At 41.1% G+C, this 8,021-nt stretch overlaps 1 pseudogene; it reads left to right on the top strand.

Annotated features, from left to right (window-relative positions):
* The first annotated feature begins 1,591 nt into the window (after window positions 1-1,591).
* LOC122056917 lies at window positions 1,592-7,519 on the top strand (annotated as a pseudogene).
* Window positions 7,520-8,021: the final 502 nt, after the last annotated feature.

The following is an 8,021-nucleotide window of genomic DNA, read 5'->3' as shown; positions in this document are numbered from 1 at the left end:
CAAGGCTCTAGAAAATCATGAGAAGCTATGGGCTAAGAAGGCGAGAATCAGGTGGATGAAATATGGAGATAGAAATTCGAAATTCTTCCATTTATCTGCGAAAATGAGAAGAAATAGAAATACAATCAAAGCTTTAAAGAAGAATGACAGGTCCTATGAGAAAGAGCAGCCTCAGTTGGGGGAATATATTATTGATTTTTATGAAAACTTCCACAGGTCTATTCCAATTGTAGACCATTTAGATCTTTTGAAAAGTATTCCGGAAACTCTCCAGAAATTGATCATTTTTGGCTCGATTCGTTCCCAGGTGATGCAGAAATTAGGACAGCGGTGTGGGAGTTGGATCCCGATAGTTCACTTGGCCCAGATGGTTTTTCTGGTGCTTTCTTTAGGAGATGCTGGAGCATAGTGGATAAAGAGGTCTACAATGCTGTGAGATTTTTCTTTAGCAAAAATTGTATGCCCTCTAGAGTCAATAATAATTTTTTAGTTTTGATTCCCAAGATGGAAGGAGCGGAGACCCCTAATAAATTCTACCCACTGTGTATGGGCAATTTTTTATACAAAATAATCTCAAAAGTGATGGCCCTTCGTCTTGAACCTCTCCTTCCCAGACTTATTTCAGAAGAACAAGGGGCATTTCAAAGGGTAATATGATCCATGACAATATCTCTGTTGCTTCAGAACTAGCAAACTTGATGTTTTCTTCTACAAGAGGGGGCGGCCTGGGTCTGAAAATAGAATTCAGTAAAGCATATGACACCATCTCTTAGAGCTTCCTATTCCAAGTAATGCGGCGCTTTGGCTTTTCTGAGATATGGATTAACCGTCTCCATCAAATCTTGTCATCTACAAAAATATCTGTCCTGGTTAACAAAGGACCACAAGGTTTTTATGGTGTGGAGAGAGGTCTGAGACAGGGAGACCCTATTGCTCCCATACTCTTCATCATAGCAGAAGAAGTTTTGTCAAGAGGCTTGTCGAGACTGGTCCAGAGCAAGATGATACATTCAATCCAAGGCCCCAGAGGTGCTCCTACTCTAGGGCATATTCTTTTTGAAGATGACATTTTCATCTTCTCAAATGCTAATCTGAGCTATGTTCGCAATTTGGGAGATTTTCTAAAGAATTACCAAGAATTCTCTGGGCAATGTATCAATCTTGAGAAAAGCAAGCTTTTTCTAGGAAAAATTGCTCCTGATCGTACACAAACAATTTCTGAGACCCTGGAAATTCCTATTTGTAGTTTCCCTACCTGCTATCTTGGTGTGGAAATTTTTAAGGGAAGGGTAAAGAAGGAGGCGCTGATGCCTGTGATAGATAGAGTTAAAGGTCGTTTAGCTGGTTGGAAAGGAAATCTTCTGTCAATGGCAGGAAGGGTAGAATTGGTTCGATATCTGCCATTCCAAATCATAGTTTTGCGGTTTATTGGTGGCCATCATCTCTCCTTGAAACAATGGAGAGATGGATGAGAAACTTTATTTGGACTAGTGAGGTGGATTCTTCTAAGGCGATCACGGTCAGATGGGACTTTGTTTGCAAGCCAAAGGAGGAGGGGGGCTTGGGGATTAGAAGACTTAGAGATATAAATATGGCTATGCTCAGTAAGATGGTGTGGCGCTTCAAGCATGGGAAGCATGCCTCCAATTCTTTTCTCAGGGCAAGATTTGTCAAGAAAAATGGAGCTTTTAATATGGGCTGCAAGCAATCCTCTATTGCCTTGGGCATCCGAAAGGTGTGGAAGTTTTTGGATCTGAATGAAAGGTGGATCATTGGTAATGGGGGCCTAGCAAGATTCTGGAAAGATAAGTGGTGGGGACCCAAGGCCATCATGGACGAGATTCAGGATACGGATATCTCTCGCCTGGACTTTGATGCCAAAGTAGGTGATTTTATTCAAAATGGAAAATGGACCCTTCCAGACGTGAACTCAGACCAACTGCGGTCTATTTTTAAAGCAATTAAAGAGGTTAAAATTCCCGCTAATCAAGTAGAGGACGTATGCATTTGGCAATTGACTCTGATGGGATCTTTCTCTACCGCTTCTGCTTGGGAAAGTATAAGAAGAAAATTGCCAAAAGTGAGCTAGAATTCCTTGATTTGGTGTAAATGCCTCCCTCCCAGATACTCTACTCTGGGATGGCGCCTTGCCCATGAGAGGCTCCCACAGATGAGATTACAAGAAAGAAAGGAGCCCAGATGGCGTCTCGATGTTCTCTCTACAACCAGGCGAAGAAAGCACCAACCATATTTTTCTACACTGCCAATATGCGATGGCCATTTGGGAGAATTTTACAAATTGCTTCGATGTCCGTTGGGCAGATCACAACTCAATGACATGTTTGATGATGTGGTGGAAGAGGAAAGCGAGATCTATCAATCTGAAGTCTCCTTGGCTGATGGGATTTACTATTATAGCTGCCCATATTTGGTGGGAACATAACAGAAGACGATATGAGGGCATAGCTAGGAATGTGAACTACTCCTATGAATATATTCGATAGGAAATTTGTCTCTGTGTAGGCTGCTCCAAGGGTGAGATAAAGTCAACTCCTGATTTAATTTGCTATAGGAAATTGGGTCTATCTATAGAAAACCAAAAGGATACACCTCCTCTTGAAGTGCATTAGTGTAAACCTCCGATAAACTGGATCAAAATAAATGTGGATGGCAGCTCTCTGGGCAACCCAGGTAGAGCAGGGGCAGGGGCATTGCAAGAGATAGTGAGGGGAGCGTTTGTAACTCCTTCAATACCTTCCTGGGTATCAAGAAGATTTATGAAGCAGAATTTGAAGCGGTCTTCGAAGGAATCACACTCGCTCAAAATATGAATGTCAGAGGTCTTTGGATCGAGTCGGATTCGACAACTGCGGTGACTGCGATACAAAAAAATCAAATTCCTTTGTTCATCCTTCAAAAGTGGATTTGCACCCTTCCTTTTTTAGAATCTACTCCATGGAAGATCACCCATTGCTTTAGAGAAGTGAACATTGCAGTGGACTATCTGGCAAATAAGGCATCCAAGTCAGGTGTCTCTGCTTGTGCGGTGCCTTTACCGAATCATATTAATGTCGATTTAGAGGATGATGTGTTGGGCAGGCACAAGTACCGTTTCTTCTAGGGTTGTGCTTGTCTCCTCTGCTGATGGCCATGCCGAAGGTGGAGGTCTCAAGTGGCTTTAGGGGTCTCAGGCTTGCCCTTTTTATTTTCTTTGTACTCTCATTTTTCTTTTAATAATATTCATATGTTTAGCAAAAAAAAAAAGAGAATGAAGCCTTTTCCCATCGCTGATAAGGAGACCCTTCCCTTCAAATTCCATGATTCAGATGCCTCTTTTCGTATGGAATCCAAAGAGATGAATCTGAAGTTTTCCTTACCTATCAGCACAAATCGATATCTCTCTAGACGTTCTTCGTATGCCTCCTGGGGTATGATCACCTTAATCAAAGACCCTAAGTGAATGGGTTCAGGGAGGTCGTCCACCTCAGGCAGTCCTCTTCCCACCACCGTGGAGAAGGAGGGCATGGGATGAAGTGGAGGTGCCGCAGGTATGGTTGTCTCCGGTCCCAGCATGCTATTCACCACCTCCGGTCTCAAGAAATCAGTAATTAAGGGTTTTCGGCCGTGAGCAGTGGGAGGGTCTCCTTCGGGGTCTTGGGCGGCCCCCAGACGGACGTCCACCTCAGAGCTTCTCTCTCCCAATGTTTCCATCCTCCCTCTAGATGATCAGATTGTATTAAATAGAAAAGAATGACTCAATGTCAAACAATATCTAAAATTAGGTTGATATCAGGGTTAACATCAGGGCAAAAACCAAGGCTGGGTTAGGCCATAACTAGGGCCAAAAGTCAAGGTAAAAAAATTAGGGCCGGTTCAGGATGGGCTGGACGAGCCAAAGACATTAATCCTTATCCACCATGACCCAGACCCAGGGTCAGAAATTTCAGGATCGGCCTGATCCTCAGGGCTAAATTTTTGGGTCAATACTTGTTCGGGATCAGGGCAGGTTCAGGCCATCATGACCAAACTTACACCCCTACTTTTGTTTGCCTCCATATGCTTTGCTTTTCTAGGCCTCTATGGTCTCTTGGGTTTGTCCATGATATATTCGGTGTATTGTCCAGTCCCTTGAATGTATCCCCTCCCCTCTTTCTGTTCTTCTATCTCTTTTTAATAAAGTTGACATCGAAAAGAAAAAAAAAACCATCAGAACGTGTATCTCGAATCTTTTGCGGTGAGTGGTGGGTGTCCATGAAGATTCAATGGTTGGGAGAGCCTTGGCATGCACCAGCATAGTCGTTGGATTCTCATTGTTCACTGCTTTTTCATAGAGGATTTTGTGCTCACCTATTAGGGTTTTGCACGGTTTCAAAGATTGAAATCAAATCGTTCTGTTTGGATTAAAATTGGTGGTGATCAACCAAACTTTGAATTTTCTACTCTAATCGATACTAAGGTGATTCTGTATAACTAGGGTTTCAGATCTAAGTGCTGGTGTATGATGTCTTGTATTTTTTCACAGTTTAATCCACGGAGTACGGGTGCAGGCATCTCAATTGGATCATAGACTGTTGGTGTATGATGTCTTTTATTTGAGGGGAGTTGTATACTTTCCAGTTTAGGGTTTTTCGCTATATATTTGTAGCGAGGGTTTTGTTTCTCTATAATACAAGTAATACTGAGAGGTGTCAGGGACGAGCGTTGTAACCCTATTCTCCATTGATAATGAAACAAGATCTTATCTCACCGAAGATGTAGGCAATCTTGCCGAACCTCGTAAATCTGTGTGCATTATTTGTTCTTGTTTTTTCATTATCTTCTGCATTGTTTTAGGGTTGCATTTCTACACTTAGGGGTTGATTCACAGCCAAATCTAATCAAGTTGATTTAAAAGTTTTTCTTACTAGATAATTGAATTCTTTGAGATTGATTTCGGTTAAATCCAATCCGATTAAATTCTGACTCTAGGATTTTCTCGTTGGATCGCTAGGTTTTCAGATATTTGATGGTGGATCATTGGGTGTTTTTAGATCTGATGGGTTGATACTTGAAAAGGAACTGAACTACCTAGACTCTGCATGAATCTTCTCATTTTAATTGAAACGGCCGAGTTCAATACTGATTTTAGATGTTAGCTGATTCTGCAATCTTCACCCCACAATTGCACGTGTTTAGTGGGAATCAAACTCAGAACGTCCGAATTTATGGCTCATACCAAGTTCGTTGCTCTCCAATTGCGCTGCCCCCTTGGGTTTCTCCAACCAACGATAGATGCCTTGTAATATTTAAAAAAATAACATACTTTTTTTTATCTTATCTACCTTTATCCGATTTTAATTTCTTGGGTTCAGCCCAGTTAAAGCCAATTTCCACCGATTTTAATTGGATTCGGATCTAAATGGGTGAAGGCCGATCCAATTTCGGATTCCACATATTCTTAAACCTTCTATGATTATCTTCCTTGGAAGGATTGCCCAAGTTAGATGACAACAATGAACCAGGAGGCATGCATTGGACGTGAGGTCACACTGTTAAAAGTTCTAATTGAAATCCAATCCAGACCAGATTAGACCAACCTAGACCAACCAAACTTTGAAGCCAATCAGGGGATCATATCCTGGATCAACCCGCTAAGGAACGGCCAGGAAAAGAATTTCTAAACCCCACTCAAAACCGTTCAATCTAACAGAGTACAAAAAATTATAATTCTGGGAATACTCTGCTTTCCTTTGTTTCTGTTTTTGTGTAAAAGGTTTCCAGGCGTTCGTGGCTCTTTTTCCTGGCCCGCACAAAAAAGAACATAGTTGCAGGCGGGGGCCACCTCCTTCATCTGACACTAATTAAAATGGCCCACCTATAATAATTATTTTATTATTATTATTTTTTTTTTATGTAAAACCGAGAGTTTTTATACGTTGATACCTAGTGAGTGATATCCTTCCAAGTAGGGGTGCCAATTTTTAGTCCGAACCAGTTGAATTGATGAAAAAAGTCGGATAAAATTGAATCTTTCATCACTTTCGGCTTCCATAAAATTGATCGAAAATCAAACCATTCAGGTGGAATGGATCTTTTGAAATCGAAAAACCCAGTAAAAAAGCGATACAAACTGATAAGGCATTATTAAGAGAATCATTACATTTAGGGAAATTTACAGCGCCACCACTTAGAAAATGCCACAATTATAAGAGCACTCCCTTATTTCATCAAATTAGACTCAGACCCCCTATCTTCAGTCACTGTTAAGGAATATACGTTATATGCTGATGTCACATACTATATTTTATTTTAAATATCAAAATACTCTTACTAAATATGAAGTACCTAAAATACTCTTGTCTCCAAAACCTTTCTTTTCCCTTAGAGCTATGGAGGATACTGCATTCCCCTCAGCTTCGGTACACTACCTCAAACCGTCTCTTTCGTCATGGGCACAGTTAGTGATCTAGTCTGGTTCCCTTGTACCCACCATTATGTATGTAGTGACTGCTTTTTTCCGAAACCAGAACCCCTCAAACATCTCAACTTTCATCCCCAAATTGTCATTTTCCTCCAGTTGGATTCAGAGTTTCCAAGTTCAATCGAGATGCAGTGGTTGGGATCCCAATTCAAGAAATTGCTCTCAGATTTGCCCTCCTCACATTATCATCAGGTTTTTGCTCTCCGAAATGCTGGACTTTCCCCAGAAAAAAGTACCTGATTTCGTCGTCGGATGTTGTTACGTGCACAAATAAGCGGGAGCAGTTAATTTTGAGATAGATTTTAGTTGTTTATGAATTTTCAATTATGTGTGAGTTATCGGTTCTAGTAGGAGTTATTAGAGAAGTGGTGATAGTGGAGTAAGAAGTTGTAACTCTTTGTAACGGTTATCCTATCCTATTTAAGAGGAAGGACCAACAAAAGTAGGACAACAAATGAAATCCTTAAAATTATCTCTTGATCTTATCTTGAGAAGAGGTCGGCTACCTCCCAATAGGCTGGGACGTCATGGCTTCGTCCGTGAAGCCAACCCTATCTTTTTTTATATTTTATTAGTTTCTTTTATCTAAATCCCTCTCTTAACTTAATTTTCCTCTTTTATCTCTATGGAATCCCTGCACGCATTAGGTGCTCTCTTTTGTCTGCAAGCCAACCCTGTGAAATAACTGGATTCGGGCGAGGCCCAACGTCCCTACCGTCGCAGCTCCACCTGAAGAAATTCTCTTATTGTCTCCTCTCTCTCACAACCTTGACGACACCAATGATAGCAGCCTACTTGTCTTGGACGGAGATGACAAGATCACCAACATCAGTTACACACCATTCTTGAAGAACCCAATCACCGGAAACCCTGCATTCTCCATCTACTACTACGTCGGACTGAGAAAATTAACCGTCAGAGGGAAAAGGGTGAAGATTCCTTACAAGTATCTATCACTGGGATCTGACGGCAATGGCGGAACGATCACAGATTTGGTCGATGTTTACTTTCATGGCGAAGGGAATGTTTGATTTGGTGGCAGGAGAGTTTGGGATCTAAGTGAAAGGGTTACAAGAGAGCTCTCTACATTGAACATTCCTTTCATGGAGAAGGGACCATGTAACTAGAATGAGTTCCTACAGAGAGAGAGAGAGAGAGAGAGAGAGCTACCTCTTCGGAGATGAACAAAGACCTTTTGCAGCGGCACCCCAAGCAGCAACGGTTTTTCAGTCCTTCAGTCTCTGCATTTGAAGTCTCGGTGAAGGTGAGTATAGGTAGGGGTGAAGAGAAGTTTGGATTAAAACATGAGTTTTAATGATAAGGGTATAACGGTCATTTTATCTCTTCACTTAACATTGACTGACGGTAGGAGATCTGATTCTAATTTGGTGAAACAGAGGGGGTGTTCTTATAATTGTGGCATTCTCTAGGGGGCGGCGTTGTAAATTTCCATTACATTTAATGTATATATTTATGAAAATTTTGAAATTGAACTGATAGAAAAATAATGAATAAATAAAATTCTTGGTAATTCAATTTTTTAAGTTATCTAATCCAATTG

Source organism: Macadamia integrifolia, chromosome 12, assembly GCF_013358625.1.
Source record: "Macadamia integrifolia cultivar HAES 741 chromosome 12, SCU_Mint_v3, whole genome shotgun sequence".
Lineage (NCBI taxonomy): Eukaryota > Viridiplantae > Streptophyta > Magnoliopsida > Proteales > Proteaceae > Macadamia > Macadamia integrifolia.
Note: the sequence above shows the minus strand (reverse complement) of the source record. Positions and strands in the feature narration are given on the sequence as shown.